General features: G+C 41.3%; 1 long non-coding RNA gene across 1 annotated transcript in view; it reads left to right on the forward strand.

Moving 5' to 3' along the window:
• Window positions 1-15,715, forward strand: part of LOC140465630 (uncharacterized) — a 79,748-nt gene that overhangs the window by 58,370 nt on the left and 5,663 nt on the right. Inside the window, exon 2 of the long non-coding RNA XR_011955129.1 lies at window positions 12,371-12,504. This is a non-coding gene — a long non-coding RNA (uncharacterized lncRNA). The remainder of the gene's footprint in view (window positions 1-12,370; window positions 12,505-15,715) is intronic.

Raw genomic sequence — 15,715 nt, forward strand, 5'->3', positions numbered from 1 at the left:
TTAACCATCTCTCACTGACATTCAGTAGCATTACTATCACTGAACCCTTCATCATCAGTGTCCTTCAGGTTATCATTGACTAGGAACTTAACTGGACCCATCAAACATTACAGCTATAAAAGCAGTTCAGGGAATTCTGAAGTGAGTAATTTATCTGCTAACTCCCTGTTCACCATCTACAAAGCACAAGTCATGAATTTGATGGAATACTCTCCACTTGCCTGGATCAGATATGATAATGCTCTTAAGAAGCTTGATTCCTTCCAGTATTAAGCAGATTGGCATCCCATATAGCGAATTGCACATTCAATCCCTCCACCATTGGTACAGGTCAACCAGTATAAAAGCTGTACCAGAATAACTCACCAAGATTCCTTTAATAGCATCTGCTGCACTTACAATCTGTACTGTGTAAAATCACAGGAGTAGTAGATGTATGAGAGCATCACCACCTGCAAGTTTCCTCCAAACCATATACAACCCTGAATCGGAGCTACATCACTGCTCCTTCACAGTTGCTGAGTCAATATTTTGGAATTCCATTCCTAACAGCTCACTGAGTGTACCTACATCACATAGACAGCAGCAGTAACAGAATACAGCTCACCATCTTCTCATGAGCAATTGGAAATAGTCAATAAATGCTGGCCTTTCCAAAAATGCCCACAGCCCATTACAAAAATTAAAATTCATCACCTAACAGCAATATCTAAATGAGCTGAAAACCCATAGATTAGTATGTCTACATATTCACCAGGATGTGCTCACTTCTGACCTTCAGTGATGACATCCCAATGACCAATTCAGATGTCACTTATCAGCAAGGCCACAAACTGTAGAGCAGTGCATTTGTTCCAAAGGGACATGACCATTGGAATTATGCACTCTGTGGCTAATATCCACTCTATGGTTGTATATATCACAGGTCTTCAAGGGGTTTTTGCCATGATCCAATATTGGCTCTCCAGAGTGCTCCCAATTTCACTGGATCCATATGCAGTCCACTTCCTTCATCATTCTGTCTCTATCCTTAAGCCATTGGTCCTTTTAAAGATAATTTGCTCTTTATTAGAGCTGCATAGAAACTGTCAGGAAAGGCCAGTAACTGGTTTATATCCATCTTGGGCTAATCCTTTGTTCTTTTGCCATGGTTCTAGTGGGAATGTGCTCAAAGAGTCATGGATGTTTAGGCTGGTTTACCTTTCAGCATGGGTCACTAAAGAATGACCACAAACAGGGAGTAGGCTTATTTGCTTCTCTCTGTAGCTCAAGATTGCAATGGCCAGTTATCTGAATATTGACAAGGAATCAAATGCGAATGTAAGATTTCTTAAGGAAGCAGTCCTGACATCATTCTTAAGCTATTTGCTGACAGGCCTATGTGCTGCCTTTGGCTTTATGTAAGTCAGGAACATTAAACACTCAAAAGTGTGAAGACAGCTCAGTCCCGCAGAGCAGGGCTCAGCAAACTTAGTTGTTAATCTGAAGAAAAGTCTTGTGCAAAGTGAAACAAGCTAACAACTGGTGAAGGAGGAACTGGTAGTGAGAGGGAAGCAGGATATCCCTCCACTACATTAGCTACTGGGAGGAAGAAAAATGGATTGGAACATGGAGTCAAATGCCCCTTCCACATTCCCATATAAATCGATTTTAAACAAAGTGATTATGAATTTAAATGGAAAGTCAATGTCGTAGACCTAATGGGGCAGCACGGTGGCTCAGTGGTTAGCACTGCTGCCTCACAGCGCCAGGGACCCAGGTTCAATTCCAGCCTCTGACGACTGTCTGTGTGGAGTTTGCACAATCTCCCTGTGTCTGTGTGGGTTTCCTCCGGGTGCTCTGGTTTCCTCCCACATTCCAACGATGTGCAGGTCAGGTGAATTGGCCATGCTAAATTGCCCATAGAGTTAGGTACATTAGTCAGAGGGAAATGGGTCTGGGTGGGTTGATGTGGACATGCTGGGCTGAAGGGCCTGTTTCCACACTGTAGGGAATTTAATCTAATTCCCTTTCTCTGAAAACTGAAACAGCAAACACTAAATTAGAAGAAATAATGCTTGAAAAATTGCATTAGGAAACAGGATTGAATACTAATCTGTCATCATTCTGATTAATATATATGTTGCTCTGGAACACATTCTAGGTAACTTGCAGTTAATTCAAATGACTGATGCCCAAATTTGTGATAATGTACAACTATTCATCCATTCTTCAGTAAGAGATCTCACAGCTCAATAACTTGCATTAAAATACAAGCAAAATATAGAGACAATATGCCACATGTTTCAGATATCATTTCAGAAGATTATACATCAGGGCCTTGTAAAGTTTTACAATTAAACCATAGTATGCAATGCAATATAACTTGACATTATGATAATGATTTTACATTATGTGGCTTTGCCTCTTGAGCTGCACAATGGCATGTTGTTCCTTCACTTTTTTAATTCCTTCTTTATTACAGGGAAGGCATCTTCTTCGAATCTGTATTTAACTTGAACAGTTTCTTTTTCATTGAAATTAAGTTTTAAATTTGAAAGGTCAAAACCTCAGAGAATTATCATACTAGGTGGCACCCTGTGTCAGGGAAGAGCATGCCTTGATTTTCCTGTTAATTAACTTAATCTAGTACTCTGTTAGACTCAATGGAATGTGACAGACCTAATCTGCCATTCTGAAAGTGATCATTGATTAGTGAGATGTGGTCAATGATACTGGTGCTTTCTGGGATTGCCTTTGTTAATTAAGTTTGTTCATTCAGACAAAGCCCAGGTACACAAAGACAGCAGATTACAAGCAAAATACAATCTGACAGAAATTCTAGAATGCTGACAGTGGGAGAAAGGCCACAGGTAATATTTCTAAATTACATTTGGTGACTTTATGTTTGAGCTTCTAATTTCTTGCGATTATTATCATATCTTACATGGTCACACATTCAACTGGGTCAGAAACCAGTTAAAAACTGGTTGAAAGAAAATCAGTTGAGCAATGTGGTCAGTCTTTTGCATGGTACCTCTGATTTCTCTTGAGTTAAATAGATGCAGTATCGATGACATCACGAGTCCACATGGCTTTTGTCTACATGGGGTAAGTGGTCGCCTCAGCCTTTGAAACATTCTGGTTAGATTGGCAGTAGGCTGCAATCTGTCAAGTACCAGTAGCCTGGCACAAATACCCTGTCTGCAAATTAATTACCCACCAACTATTTACAAAGAAACGAGAATTGTAACATTTCCGAGATTAAGAATCTAAGGACAGAAATTAACTGGGGGGGAGACCAAATCACTAACCCCATCACTCCCCGCCAACGGAATTAAAACAAGGCTGGCCCACAGATGCAGCTCCCTGAGAATGGGTGGACCATTTCCACACTCTGGAGTTTCTGGTCAATCAGTTTCATCAGGAGCTCCAGCAGCACTGTAGCTCCATTGTGGATACTATAGTTGGTTCCAATGTTACATTCCCAATCGATTCCTGATCCAGGTAAGTCAGGAAGCATGCGGAGAGAAAGGTCAGTGACCTCAGGGAGAAGATTGGTGGAGAGAGTGTGGTGTGAGGGTTTGGGTGGTAGGTTCTGAAATCTGTGGAAGGCAAGGGAGATACGAGTTTGTGGGTCACCATAAAGTTCACTTGGCAAATATAATGCACCTTTCCAATTCTTCTGGAAAATGGACAAAGAAATGGGCTTCACTTTCTCTGTCTCCTTAGCCTGTTCACATCAACAGCATTATGGTTTGGGCAGGATAATATTGGAGTCAATTCAACTTTTTACAAGTTCAAATGATACAAAAAAAATTCATTTGGCACACACCAAGGCACAGTGAAAAGCTTTGTCTTGCGAGTAATACAGGCAGATCACATAATTAAGTAGCATAGATAGTAAATAACATGTAAACAGCGGCAAAAACAAAAGCACAGGTACAGACGAATGTTAAGAGTTTGTGAGTCCATTCAGTATTCTGACAACAGTAGGTAGAAACTGTTGTGAAACTGTCTGGTGCGTGTGTTCAAGTCTCTGTATCTTCTCCCAATGGTAGAGGTTATAGGAAAACATCGCCAGGGTGGGATGGATCTTTGAGAATGCTGGCAGCCTTTCCTTGACAGTGGGCCTGGTAGATGGATTCTTCAGATGGGAGGTTGGCCTTTGTGATTGTCCGGGCTGAGTTCACAACTCTCTGTAACCGTCTCCAATCTTGAATGGTACCGTTGCTATACTAGGTAGTGATATATCCAGACAGAATGCTCTCAATGGCGCATCTATAAAAGTTGGCTGTCATGCCAAATTTCCTCACTGCCTGAGGAAGAAGAGATGTTGTTGGGCCTTTGTAACCAGTGCGTCCACATGAAGAGCCCAAGAAAGCTTGTAGTGGATGACCACTCCCAGGATCTTGACACTCTCCACTCATTCCACCTCTGTGCTGTTAATGTGTAAGGGGGCATGAGTAACATCCCGCCAAAAGTCAGTAATGAGTTCCGTGATTGAGAGATTGACATTGAGAGCTAGGTTGTTCTCAGTCCATGATGTAATATCCAACCTGAAGAGTCTGTAAAACATGTGGGTGGTTTGGCAGTCCTTCCAGGCTTTTTTAGAATCTCTACAGTGTGGAAGCAGGTCATTCGGCCCATCGAGTCCACACTGACAGTCTGGAAAGCATCCCACCCAGACCCACACCTGTAACTACATTTCCCATGGCTAATCCAGCCAACCTACATATCTGTGGACATTATGAGCAACTTAGCATGGCCAATCCATCTAGTTTGCACATCAGTGGAAGGAACTGGACCATCCAGAGAAAACTCACGCAGACATTGGGGGGAATGTGTAAACTCCACACAGATAGTCACCTGAGGCTGGAATCGATCCCAGGTTCGTAGTACTGTGAGGCAACAGTGCTAACCACTGAGCCACCATACCATGATGGTATAAACTTTCAGAGATCCAAACCTCATACTTGGGTGTTGTCAACTTGTGAATGTGTTGATCTCTGCTTGTTGTCAGAATGTTTGTTGTTGGCATGAAGGGGTTTTGTTATCTGGGGTATCTGTGTTTGTGTTCTGTAGTATTTTCAAGTTCTGAGTTTGCCCATGGGTTGTGGGCATATATTGTTTCGCTGCTCGTTGGATGCTGCCTGAACTGCTGTGCTCTTCCAGCACCACTAATCCGGCATATAGAGGAACCTGCAGCAGTAGCCAAAGCATGCAGCGTACTTAGATCCTGTCAAGTCCCAACACTCAATTGAACAGCATTAAAGAGAAACAGAGGTTATACAAATCCTATGGTTGCAAGAGGCTGGGAGCTTTTCAATAGATAATTCCTGATTCCTCAAAGCTTGCCAATGATCTGCAAGGTACAAATCTGGAATGTGATAGAATAATCCCCACTTGTCTTGACTGTGCAACTCAAAGAACTCAGCACCATGCAGAACAAAGCATCCTGCTTAAATGGCATCTCCACCACCACCTTCAATATTCAGTCATCTCATACCATAGAGTCAGCAGTGTGTACCATCTCTGAAATGTACTGCAGTAACTCACTGAGGGAGCTTCAAAAGCACCTTCCAAACCTGCTACCTCTATCAGCTAGAAGGGCAAGAGTAGCAAATGCATAGGAACACCAAAGTTCTCCTCCAACCAATACAACATCCTGATTTGGGTCCATTCAGTAATTGGGCCCTACTGATGCCTCAGCTAAATACCAAGAGGTTAATTGTGTATGTAGAGAATGGTGACCATCAAGGTTTAATTTGTTCTCTGTGAGTTAAGAGAGTATAGATCTGAACAGCTTCCTTGACTGTACATGTATATAAAGATTTATTTTATGAAGTAAAAATAAATCTCCTAAACTCACTAATGCCTGAACGTTAAAATTCATGAATCCTTGAGTTCCCCCAAAGTCTCCAACTCCATATCTCTCTCCTCTGATTCACTAGTCCATATTTCCTGACCAGGTAAGTTTCCAATAAACTTCAGTGGGAAGGTTAACAGGAGAGGTTGGAAAACAAAAGCTTGAATCAATGCTCTTGGGTCTGGAATGCAGAGTCAGGATATCTTAACTTGGTAAAACATGCGCTGAAAGGTCAGATCTATGTGCTAGATGGTTGGGGGTGTGGGGGGGGGGGGTGGTGGTGGAAGAGTCAAAATAGGTGACGCCGAATGAATTTGAAGTCTGCAGTTGTGGGCAGGCTGGAAAGATGCCAGCCACGACTCCCTGCCAGCTCATCAAAGGTATGAAAAAGCTATTAACAACTCTAACACATGTTACAAGAGCTAATTCCTAATCTCTAATGTACCCATGAATCCATGCCATCTAATGCCATGACATGGCCCACAGCAACGTGCTAGGGCCCCTCCCACCTGCAATGGCAGCCTATACCTTGGCACAGACCAACCTTGGTGCTTCCATGTACCATAGATTTGTGAAATGAAAGCCACGCCCAGAACATTGCATCCCTCCCCCCTCTCAAAAATGGTGCTGGCTGGATTTAGAGCCTAGATTTCCATTTTTACTAAAGCGAACATTCATGTCAAAGCTTGTTGTAACTGCTAATTTACTAACATTCGAATGTTTTTCTGAGGGATCCACATTTTGATTTTCACATTGAAATATGAGTCCTAGAAGATGTTTGATTAATTTTTTGCCAGCATCAGCATTTAGTGTTCACAGATGTGGTCAACAGTGAGTTGTTTCTTCTGACCTCTCAATATGATTCAAAACAGGACCATCTTCTGTACAGCATCGATTTTCTGTTTCCCATTACGGACACACCTGCAGCTTCTTCCATGCTTCATGCTTCAGGATGGAGCATGGAGTGGGAGGGAAAGAGTTAAATCAGAAGCATGTTATCGTTCCTTTAAACGTGCTGTAAGGCTGCCCTGTCACTTTGCTGCAGAAGAATGATCCCACAAGCCTAGAGGAACATGTGTGTATGCTGTATAAAAGAAGTAAGACAGCAGCAAGTCAGTGAGAGTCAATGTTCATTTAAAAGCTGTGCAACCCATGGACTTTCCAGACTGGAAATGGGCAAGACTGTTCAACCCCTTTCCATGTTGGAACATCACAGCTCTCAGCTTGGACAGGATCAAAGCTCATGACTCAGATATGAAATGACAGGCTTCTAATCCAGTACTCTCAAGATACAAAAGTATTAATAATAGTTATTGTGGTTGATATTTAAATAATATACTGTCAAGTTTAGTTTAATCCCGACATCTATGCCTTTTGTCTCTTGCATTAAAAAAAAGAAAATAAACCACTTTGCAGCAGGATGATTTTTTTTTCAAAGTTGTTCTGTAGAGAAATTTATAAAACTAATTCCTATTTGACAATCTTGTTCAGTGTTTCTGTGAACTTTAATTTTGATATTTCGGAGAGAGAACGTCTGATTTATAAATGGTGCATGACAACTATCAGATCATAACATGCTTTTGTATCTTTTAGAAAACAGAACAAATTGCTAGTAAGAGAAGTTGATCACTGGTGAAACAGAACTTACATAGATAATTCAGGTTTATGTGTTTTTACAACTTATTGAAAACTGACCTTTTCCCCAACTGTTAGTTGTTTTGTGAAACATAAAACCATCCTGTAATAAATAACTCACATACAGACAAGTCAGAGACAGATAGGAGTTTAAGATTGACAAGAAAAAGGGTTCGAGTGTGTATGGAGGATGGAATCAGGAAAATGCAAGCAAGACAGGACCGCAATTTATCCCGCCAAAACATCTGCTTTTCACACCAGTGCTGCATGAGGCTTTGCACTTACAAACCCCTCTGATGAAGCAGAATGTCAATTTCAACATGTTATTGGTCAATTAGAGTCATTTTCACAAATTTCCTTTTTTCCCCATTTAACTTCAGATCTTCAGGTTTCCTGCAAGTTGGAGTATTTGCCAGTGAGAAAAAGGAAAGAGAACCATAGCAATTGATGCAGTTGAATCCACGTGAGGGAAATATTCTGATTCACACCTCAGTGCTTTTCGCAGTTTCCAGCTTACTATTTATTCATAGCTCTTGGGTTAAGACATAACCTTTCTGTTCTGATCTTGTCTTTTGAGCCATCATATCCATGGGAAATACTCAGGGATAGACAGAGAGAGTATTCTAAAGAGTTCAAAAGAGAATTATTTAGTGAGAGTTAAGAAATAATAGAAATACCATTTATACTGAGTGAAGTCTATGGTTCACCAATTATTGGGAAGGTTGTAGATGATGATAATTACAGACATGTGCAAAACAAATAGAGCTGTGATAATCTGGGAATTTGATTGTTCTAATATGAACAGGGATGGTAAAGGTGTAAAAAAGACAGAAAAGCAAGTCTTTCTGAAGTGTATTCAGAAGAAATTTCTTTATCAAAATGTTTCTTACCCTTCTGGAATAAGGCACATTGAGATCAAGTTCTGGGGAATGAGTTGGGTCAAAAATATCAAATGTGATTTGGGGAACATTTAAAGAACAGCCACTATAGTGTCATAAGGTTTAGATTAGCAATTGAAACAGACAAGGAGCAATCCAGGGAATAAGTCTCATTGAACAGGCTCAATTTGAGTTGGGGAAAAACAGATTTGGCTCAGGTCAATTAGATTCAAAATTGAATATCAAAAATAGAAGAGCACGATTTGCTGTTTTTAAAAGAGGAAATGGTTTGGAAACAGTCAGTGTGCCTACGAGGGGCTGAGGTAGAATAAACAAAACTCAGTGACCTTGGATGATGAAGGAAAGAGAGTGAAATGAAACAGAAAATGGAAAAGTATGTTAGATTTCAGGTTCGATCATGCACGTGAGAACCTGGCTGAATTTAGATTAGAACAAAGGTAAACGTGGGGGGCTGCAGGATGTGCTCCTGTGCTGTATTGTATTATTGTATTGTAGAGAAATCAAATAAGAGGTGATGGGAAAATTTGAGAAAGGAATTCAAAGGTATTCTGCAAAGTCATAAATTGAACAGTTGTCGGAACAGAAGTGGTGGAACAATTAAGGATCAGAAATGGGACTTACACACAGTGGCAGCTGGGATATTAAGTGAAAACTTAGAATCTGTTCACACTTGTGAATAAGATGCTGCTAAAGTCAGAGAATCATAGACATACACAGCACAGAAATAGACCCTTCGGTCCAACTCGTCCATGCCAACCAGATATCCCAACCTAATCTTGCCCCATTTGCCAGCACTTTTTTTTGAAGAAGTAACAAAGAATGGAGGGTTGTTTTTCAAACTGGAGCCTGTGACCAGTGGAGTGCCACAAGGATTGGTGCTGGGCCCTCTACTTTTTGTCATTTACATAAATGTTTTGCATGTGACCATAAGAGGCACAGTTAGTAAGTTTGCAGATGACACCAAAATTGGAGGTGTAGTGGACAGTGAAGAGGATTATCTCAGATTACAACAAGATCTGGACCAGATGGGCCAATAGGCTGAGAAGTAGCAGATAGAGTTTAATTCAGATAAATGCGAGGTGCTGCATTTTGGGAAAGCAAATCTTAGCAGGACTTATACACTTAATGGTAAGGTCCGAGGGAGGGTTGCTGAACAAAGATACCTTGGAGTGCAGGTTCATAGCTCCTTGAAAGTGGAGTCGCAGGTAGATAGGATAGTGAAGAAGGTGTTTGGTATGCTTTCCTTTATTGGTAAGAGTATTGAGTATAGGAGTTGGAAGGTCATGTTGTGGCTGTACAGGACATTGGTTAGGCCACTGTTGGAATATTACGTGCAATTCTGGTCTCCATCCTATCGGAAAGATGTTGTGAAACTTGAAAGGGTTCAGAAAAAATTTACAAGGATGTTGCCAGGATTGGAGGATTTGAGTGAGTTAGGATATCTGATCGGCATGGACGGGTTGGACCGAAGGGTCCGTTTCCATGCTGTACATCTCTATGACTCTATGACTTGACCCATATCACTCTAAACCCTTTCTATTCATATACCCATCCAGATGCCTTTTAAATGTTGCAATTGTACCAGCCTCCACCACTTCCTCTGGCAGCTCATTCCATACACGCACCACTCTGCACAAAAACATTGCCCCTTAGGTCTATTTTATATCTTTCCTCTCTCATCCTAAACCTTTGCCCTCTAGTTCTGGACTCCCCCACCCCAAGGAAAAGACTTTGTCTATATATCCTACCCGTGCCCCTCATGATTTTATAAACCGCTCTAAGGTCACCCCTCAGCCTCCAAAGCTGCAGAGAATACGTCCAGCTTATTTGGCCTCTCCCTACAGCTCAAATCCTCTAACCCTGGCAACGTTCTTGTTAATCTTCTCTGAACCCTTTCAAGCTTCACAACATTCTTCTGACAGGAGACCCGAATTGCACACAATATTCCAGAAGTGGCCTAACCAATGTCCTGTACAGCCGCAACATGGAACTAAGAAATAAGACAGGGATGACCACCTTATCAGTCCTACCTTGCTCTCTGCTTTGTTTCTGCCTGCCCTGACTGTTTGACTCACTTCTTTTCTCAACTGTACCAGTCTCAGATTGATCTCTTTCCTCACTATCTCCCTGGGTCCCACCCCCCACCCCCCACCTTACATGTTTAAATCCTCCCAAGCAGTCCTAGAAAATCTCCCTGCCAGTATATTAGTCTCTTTCCAATTCAAGTGCAATCTGTCCCTCTTGTACAAGGTCATTTCTATCCCAGAAGAGATTCTAATGATCCAAAAATGTGAATCCTTCTCCCATACAGCAGCTCGTCAGCCACACATTCATCTGCTCTATCCTCCTATTCTTACCCTCACTAGCTTGTAGCACTGGGAGTAATCCAGATATTACTACTCTCGAGAACCTCCTTTTCTGCACCCTCTCTGAGCCATCCTTGATTCTGGCACCAGGGAAGCAACACACCATTCTGATTTTTCGCTGCTAGCCACAGAAATGTCTGTCTGTGTCTTTGACTAGAGTCTCCTAACACAATCGATCACTTGGAACCCGATATAACCTTCATTACATGTGAGCCCGTCTTGATACTAGAAACTTGGCTGTTCGTGCTACATTCCCTTGAGGATCCATCACCCACTACATTTTGCCAAAACAGCATACTTTGTTTGAAGTGTGGAAACCCACAGAAGACTCCTGCACTATCTGCCTACCTCTCCTACCTTTCCTGGAGATAACCCATCTATGTGACATTACCGCTAACTGTCACTCCAATCAATCCATTCGATCTTATAGGATTTGCAACCAATGAGATTTATTGCTGATATAATCCTCAGTAACACATAAATTGTTTCTAAACTCCAACTTCTGGCAAGAAGAGCATGTCACTCTACTAAAGGCCGTTTTTGCTCCTTCCAATTTACAGACCCAGAAAAATAGCGCAGTCTTATTGCTCTACAAAACACTGCTCCAGGCCAACTTAATACTTATGGCTTATATTTTTAAAATTTAATCAAGAGACAGATCTCAATAAAACATAGAATCAAGAAACAACCCACTGTACACATTGTTGTGGACTTACAGCAAGGCTGCACTTAAAATTATATAATTACTTGTTTCATAGTGCAAGAGCAGGTAATTGAAAGACTGGTCAAGCTAAAGATTGATTAAGAGGTGATTTTGCAAAGGTTGGCTGTGCGTAAAATTGTTAAGTCACACGGTATGATAGCATTCATCTGAGGTCGAGAGGAAAGCAAGGGTAAAAATTACACAGGCACTGCACAAAATCTTCCAATCCTCTTTAGATACAAGGGTAATGCCAAATGACGAGAGAATTACAAATGTTATTCGTTTGATCACAATGATGTGCCAGTAACTAGAACCAGCCAATTTAATCTCAGTCTTTCACAAAGGATAATCTGGGACAAAATTAATAGTAAAAATAATTTGGACAAGTGCAGATTAATTAAGAAAAGCCTGCATGGATTTATTAAAAATAAATGATGTTTAACTAACCTGTTTGAGTTTATTTTTTGATGAGACAGGGAGTGTTAATGAAGGTAACGTGCTTGATGTGGTGGAGATGGACTTCCAAAGACCTTTGAAAAAGTGTCATAGATTTGGCAGCAGAGTTGAAGTCCATAGAATCAAAGAGAATCAATAGGGAAGTGGCAAAGATGGCTGATTGATGGGAAACAGTCACGTGGTACAAGGTTGTTTTGTAGACTAGAACATGTTAAAAAGTGGAATTTCCCAGGAGCTGATTCATAGATTGATATGCTTGACACATATTATCGACCTGGTGTGAGATGTACAGTATATGATTTCAAAATTTGCAAATGCCACACAGCAAAGTACAGTATCCAACTGAATGTAGTTTGGAAAACACCATGCCCTCCATTGAGGCTAGCTCAGACTCCCCTATGAGCTCATGCTAACTTGTGATGGGTGAGTCACTTGGTGTAAACCCAATTCTTTTTTGCAACAGGTTCCACTAAACCATTTTCTGGCGTAAAACCAGCATGAGTAGCCTCTTCTGTTGTTGGCAGTGACCTGGACAACTCCTTGCCAGATGCAAGAAGGTCCCTTAGAAGATAAAAGACATGAATGAATGCTGTGAAAGTAAGTGTATTTGAAACTATTACCATACGTGTGATCATAGTTCACTCACTGTTTATATCAAGTTAAAAATCACACAACACCAGGTTATAGTCCAATAGGTTTAATTGGAATCACTAGCTTTTGGCAGTTCTGTGAAAGCTAGTGCTTCCAAATAAACCTGTTGGACTATAACCTGGTGTTGTTTGATTTTTAACTTTGTAGACCCCAGTCCAATGCCTGCACCTCCAATTCATGTATATCAAGTTAGCATAACTGCACGCTGTATTCTATGTGACTGTCTGATATTTAATTGAGACACCAGATAGCTGCAAGCTTCTCATTTCTCAATCTCTGACAACCACACAAACCAAGATCCTGCTGATTTCTCATGCCTGGTCTTGTAAAGCTGCTAATTATAACATAGCTACAGGGCAGGCTCTGGTTCTCCCTCATGCTCAGTGCTCCCCTGTCACTTAAGGAATGAGTGAGGAGATCTATGAATGCGGGTGAAAACAACAAATGCTAGAGATCACAGCGAGTCGGACAGCATCCATGGAGAGGGGGCAAGCTAACATTTCGAGCTTAGATGATTATTCATCAGAGCTGAAGTAGAGTGGAGGGGTCAGCATTTATGCTTTAGTTGGGGGGGGGGTGTTGTGTGGTGAAGAGGAAGGGTTGGTGCTGAAGGTAGTGGGTATAGGATGCTGGTGGAGAAAAGAGGTTGATAGTTCAGATTAAGTGATCGGAATGTGAGAATGGCAGAACAATGGTGTGTCTAACTACCAGACTGGAAAGGACAGTAAGTGGGATGGAGGGAGGGGAAGACATGATAACAAGCTAAAAGAAAGGGAAGAAATGCTCACTTTTTAAAGGTGTTGAACACAATATTACACCCAGAAGGCTGTAAAGTGCCTAGTGTGAAGATGAAATGTTGTTCCTCTAGTTTGTGCTGTGATTCACTGGAACACTGCAGCATGCCAAGGACAGACAAGCGAGCAGGATGTTGTGTTAATTGACCGGTTACAGAAAGGTCAGGTCATGCTTACGCACAGAATGGGGGTGTTCCGCAAAGTGGTCACCCAGTAACGGCAAATGTTGAATAGAGGGATGTAGCATTTCTGTTGAGTAAGCTGAAGAAAGTGAGTGCCATTGAGGGGAGATATGGAAACGTTAAGAAATATGTGACAGAAAGGAATGGGTTCACTCATGTTGGTGCGAAGAGTTTTGTTTTGGAATTCGCTAGAGAAGAAAGCATGGAGGATGGGTCGATGGACCCGTCAAAGTGTAGGTTCATGTGCCATTTCTCTTACCTCCTGCTATGCCTCCTGTTATAGAGTCAAAACGTCATAGAGATGTACAGCACGGAAACAGACTCTTTGGTCCAACTCGCAATGCTGAACAGATATCCCAACCCAATCTAGTCCCACCTGCCAGCATCCGACCCACATCCCTCCAAACCCTTCCCATTCATATACCCATCCAGATGCCTTTTAAATGTCGCAAATGTACCAGTCTCCACCATTTCCAAGATATAAAAAAGACCTAAGGGGCAACTTTTTCAAGCAGAGGCTGGTGCATGTGTGGAGTGGGCTGCCACATTGAATGTACATTAGATCCAGGAATGTGGTAACAGTGTCTCAGTCCTCCACAATTGGCACAGCTCTGAGTAGCATTTCTATGGGTGTGACATTGAAGCCAGCCTCAACTTCTGACCTTCTATAACAAAAACAATAATATCTTAATATAAGTTACACTTCTCCCATCACAAAACATCCCGAAGTAGTTCACAGGGGCATTATTAAACAAGAAATGACATCAAGCCACATAAGGAGACAGAAGGTCAGATGACCAAACATTTATTCAGAGACAGAAAATTTAAGAGGTGAATTAGAGGAGGAAAATGCAATTGAGAGACAGAGAGATGGAAGGAGGATGTTCTGAAGGAATGGTCACCAATGGTAGAGTGATAAAATTGGGATGTGCAAGAACATTAATAACACAGATATCTTTGACGTTTGTGGGGCTAAGTGTTATGAGTCTGAAGGAGATTGTAGAAATAGACTGAAATAATTTGAAAATGAGGATGGTTTTCTTGAGTGCATGTCTCTCTCTCTCTCTCTCTTCTTCCCACCTTCGATTGCTTCAAGTTACATATTTAAAATGTTCCTTGTTATTGTGTGGTCTACGTTGAATTCATGCAATATGGTATCATGCATGCAAAATTGGTGGGAAACCTGGAAATCATTTAAAGTGCAATGGCTGTGCTCAGATGGGAAAAGTAAAGTCAGCATGGTCCCAGGAGGCCATCCAGCTGCTCTTTCTTTAGGGAGAGATGACAGTGGTGAGTTGAACCTCAGAGTTAACAAGCCTTAGACAAGGGAAAAGATTGAGAAGGTGGCACCTTCATGGTGACTTCAGCTTGTATGGGAATGAACCAATACAGTTAGCATCACTTTGCATCATAAACCAGCTGGCCAGGCAACTGAGCGAAACTGCACCCACCACCCCATCCCAATTAAATGGACGAGTGTCAGGGCATTGTATGTAACAAGACATCTTGTTTCTGATTCCATCGCTGGGTTTGACAGACACTGCCTCAGTGGTTGTTCAATGCTTTCGAAATATTAAACCAGATCAGCCAAGTTAGTATAGGTTTGAGACATATGGTCAGCACTACAAAAGTTGCTTCCAGGTGGAAATATGTGGAATTTCACAGAGAAGTATTTTAGCAATGAGGAAGCCAAAAATTATGGATATTAACCAGAGTTAATGCAGAAAATATATAACCTCGTATGAAATTGGTGTGGAATTTAAATTTTGTGTTTAACTTGAGTTAAACAAACAGAATTGTCCCTCTTGCTGTGGTTCGTGATGCTAAGCCTTCATTTCCCATCATTCCCCCTTCATCCCTTGCTCATCACACAATGTAAACAACAATAGTTTGCGAAATTTATGTTGCGAATGTGCACAGTGTGCTAATCTTTATGTGGCTTTTAACTGCTTTAGCTTTTCTTTTAAAAGATTCACTTCAGGAATATTAGAATATCCATCAAATAGGAGGAATCAATCAAAAAGAAAACAATCTGTGTAATAGGAAGGTAACATTTCATTTTGAGACTTGTGAATAGTAGGCAATGAGCACTGAATATTGTTCTGGAGCCTGACCAATGTTAGAGCCAGCCAAGAAATGCTTAGGTCTGTCACTGAATGCAGAAGAAATCAATAAACTCAA

The sequence above is a fragment of the Chiloscyllium punctatum genome, chromosome 3 (genome assembly GCF_047496795.1).
Source record: "Chiloscyllium punctatum isolate Juve2018m chromosome 3, sChiPun1.3, whole genome shotgun sequence".
In the NCBI taxonomy this organism is placed as follows: domain Eukaryota; kingdom Metazoa; phylum Chordata; class Chondrichthyes; order Orectolobiformes; family Hemiscylliidae; genus Chiloscyllium; species Chiloscyllium punctatum.